The sequence below is a fragment of the Echinops telfairi genome, unplaced genomic scaffold, assembly GCF_000313985.2.
Source record: "Echinops telfairi isolate 266 unplaced genomic scaffold, ASM31398v2 ScPeMD7_70;HRSCAF=299, whole genome shotgun sequence".
Classification (NCBI taxonomy): Eukaryota; Metazoa; Chordata; class Mammalia; order Afrosoricida; family Tenrecidae; genus Echinops; species Echinops telfairi.
The window spans coordinates 35,672,779-35,676,582 of NW_022103968.1; the positions used below are offsets into that span (position 1 = coordinate 35,672,779).

Below are 3,804 nucleotides of genomic sequence, written 5' to 3' on the forward strand. Positions count from 1 at the left end.
AGCTGTGGGTAGGATCACTGAGAGCAGAGCTGGGCTTGTTGTGTTAGCTTGCGCCAGAACTGCTGAAGCCCTAATAGCTCAGAGGTTTTTCGTTTGTGTGTGTGTGTGTGTGTGTGTGTGTGTGTGTGTGTGTGTGTGTGTGTGTGTGTTTCCTCATCCATTTATTGGGGAGTCATTCAGGGAGGAACTGGGGGGCAGGCTCAGGGGCGGGAGTGGCCTCAGCCTGCCACAGCCCGGGGCTGGGGGCCGCACTCAGCAGTACTTCTCGGTCAGCACGGAGGACACGATGGACAGGAACTTGTCGCAGGCAGAGTGGGCCTCGGCCGTGAAGTCGGCGGGGAAGCGCGCGGCCAGGGTCACCAGCAGGCAGAGTGAGACAGGAGCTTGAATTTGACAGGGTCCACGCGCAGGATGTAGGCGTGCAGCTCGCCCAGCTCGCCCAGCGCCCTCGAGATGTTGTCGATGTGCTTGACCGCGTCGCCCACTGCGGCCGCCACCTTGGAGCCGTGCGCGCGCAGCTGGGCCGAGCCCGGGTGCAGGTCGAAGTGTGGGAAGTAGGTCTTGGTCTGGGGGTAGCTGGTGAAGAGCCTCTCCAGGGTGTCGGTGCCGATGCTGTCGGCCTGCAGGGAGACCTTGCTCCACATGGACAAGACCAGGGACCTCTCGGTCCTGGTCAGAGACATGGTGGCGGCTTGGCGGCAGCTGGTGGAGCTCAGGGCTGGCTTCCCTCAAACTTTTTAAACAGGGGTCCAGTTCACTGTCCCTCAGACCCGTTGGAGGGCCGGACTATAGTTTTAAAAAAAACTATGAACAAATTCCTATGCACACTGCACATATCTTATTTTGAAGTAAAAAAACAAACGGGGCAAAAACACCCGGCAGGCGGGATAGATGTCCTCGGCGGGCCGTAGTTTGAGCACGCCTGTGCTAGAGAAGTCAATCACGACAGTATGTCTTCCACTGTTTGTTTGGTTTTTTTCTTTTTTTGCCGCTGCTGCAGGTGTATGTTTATGTTTGGCAGCTAGAGAAATTTTGGTTTAAATGGCTTTATGTTTAAGCGTTTTATGAGGAAGGATTTGGAAAGAATACGGCAGTGATTTCCTTACATAGTTTTCTCATTTTTTTCTCCAATCATTTTATTGGGGGCTCGTATACAACTTATCACAATCTATATATCCATCCATTGTCAAGCACATTTGTACATTTGTTGCCATCATCATTCATGAAACATTTGTTTTCTACTTGAGCCGTTGGTACCAGCTCCTCATTTTTTCCCCTCCCCTTCCACTGTTTCTTGACATAATTTTTACTCCATATTTATTGCCTAGAAGTCCTTTCTCAAAGCTGTGAATGCAATAGGGATCAATGAGCTGATCATTCTTCCTTTAATAGCAAATGCTCTTCCAGCTTTAGGTAGTTTATTTAAGTACTTTTGTAAACTAACTGTAGAGAAACTTGAAAGGTTAAATGATTATGTAACCTAATATTTTAAATTATTCATGCCTCAGGTGGTTTAGTTGGGGATAGAGATACAATTTACATAATATAGCTTAAAGTGATAAATGCTGATATAATATGAATATATATAAAAATCATAAAGAGCCTATATTTTTCCCGACTCCTCAAAAAAATTCTAGAATTACTAAGTGCAGCATAGTCACATATTATTAGATCAATATAAATAAATTAATTGCATTTATAAATACTAACAGTGGAAAAACTCAAAAGAAATATAAAAAAAACTGAAGAATGAATTTAACAGTAGATAAGCAGGACCTCCACACAGAAAATTACAAGCTACTACCTAAAGAAATTTTACAAAAAAGAAAATAATATAGCTATACTGTGCTCATAGTTTATAAGATTCAAAATTATTAAGATGTCATTTTTCTCAAATCTGATTTACACCCTAGTAGTTGCCTCTCCTTCCCATTCTTCCTTTATAGAAATTGTTGATTCCATGATGTATATAATTATATAGGTACTAGTCAGAACTCTCGAGAACAGGGAGGGCTGGAAGATTTCTGATACAAAGGCTTACGATTTACTATAAAGCGTCAGTAATTAAGACACTAATGCTGGCATAAGGATGGACAATGGAACTGAACAGAGTCAAGAAATAGGCTCACATATATATGGTCTTTTTTTTTTTTTAGTAGAAGCTCAATATCATTAGATGAAGACAAAATATTTTCAAATTATCCTGTCCCAACAGCTGTATATCCATATGTAAAAGTGGATTTATTTGTTGGTTTTCCATTACGTATTATGCACAGTTTAAGAGAGCTCAAAAGCTAAAACTATAAAGCTTCTATGAGAAACTACAGGAGAATATCTGCAAACCCTTGAGACAAAGAACAACACAGACACAACCCCTGCTATAAACCAACCCCAGTGTTTGATAGTAGTAAAAACACTGCTATATTAGACTTCAAGATGTAAAATATCTGCTTATTAGATAATAAATATTTACTTAATGATTAAAATACACAGAATAAAATTGCCACTATATACATGAACTCATTTTAGCCAAGAAAATGTTAATATTTATATTTTCTTAAATGTAGCTATATATTCTGAAAAATAACCTAATTTCTATTGAATCTTAAGAGGAATATAGTGCACAGTCTCATTGTAAGGATAAAGAGATTTAAACTTAGTAATAGAACACGTTAGACAGGCTTGAAGGGTTTATCACCTGCTATTCATAAGGATGGTTTTTTATTCAACCAGTAGTTATTGAGTAACTATTGTAAAACTTGTTTGTTTGAGTCCTGCCAAGGGATATGTAAATAGTTAACTTTATATAATGTTAACAATGCTGACTGTCGTGCAATTTCCTAGGATTGCCAAACTGTAAAAAAATGGTGGTAATGTTTCATCTTTCTGTTTGATGCAAAATGATTTACTAAAGTTGTGAAGAGTGTTATTAAAATACAAGATAATGCTATTTAAGATTATATCATATAATAAGGAGGTGCTGTTTTGGCAAGATGATTCATGACTTAGGTTATGTTCATTTAATTCTTGCTGCATTAGAGCCAGTGATTTAACCCAACCAACACTTTGTAGGAGTGATTTTGCAAGAAAATACATTTTACTTTTGTTTAAATTGCATGTTTCTAAATTTAATGCCTCTTGCAATTATAGTTAAGTACCTCTTATTCTTGCTACCCTCACCTTTAAACAAAAAAACCTTTTTCCTCTATAGGATTGGTCTCTGGGGCTGTTACAATTATAACTTAAGCCGCAGATCAGCGATGAATAGTGGAGAACAGCTTGGAACAGTAGTGTCAGCTGCTAGGCCGGATTGCAATTGGTTGAGGATAAAATTATTTCTTTCATACCCAGTGAGAGAAGTTTAATATAGCAACTAGGTAGGGAAATAAAAGGGGAAATTCTTCTGAATGAATAAAAGGAATATTAGAGGGCATTTGACTTCTCTCATAGAGTGTAGGGGGTGGGGGGCAGAGAGGAGTGTCCCTAACAAATAAGTTACCAGCCTCAGCTTAAATTCCTCTAAGGATGGAGAACTCATGAAGTAATTGATATAACCAGTTCTAGTTGCTAGAAATTTCTTGAATATTAAGAATTGACCTACCCGTTTAAAGATGCTTATCTGTTCTGACTCCATCATCATCTCCAAATATCCCTTGATTATATCATTTGATGTTCATTTTACCATATTAAATTTTCAAATAAAGCTTTGCCACATGCCTTGCTTAAATCATATCTAAAGCAATTAATTTGGTAGTCGTTCTTTTTTTTTTTTTTATAGGAGCCAAATATATCTTTTTTTTTTTT

At 38.8% G+C, this 3,804-nt stretch overlaps 1 protein-coding gene and 1 pseudogene across 3 annotated transcripts in view; one reads left to right on the top strand and one right to left on the bottom strand.

Annotated features, from left to right (window-relative positions):
* Positions 1-3,804, top strand: part of IDE (insulin degrading enzyme) — a 129,480-nt gene that overhangs the window by 84,838 nt on the left and 40,838 nt on the right. The gene's annotated exons all lie outside the window — the stretch shown is intronic.
* LOC105978432 lies at positions 253-683 on the bottom strand (annotated as a pseudogene).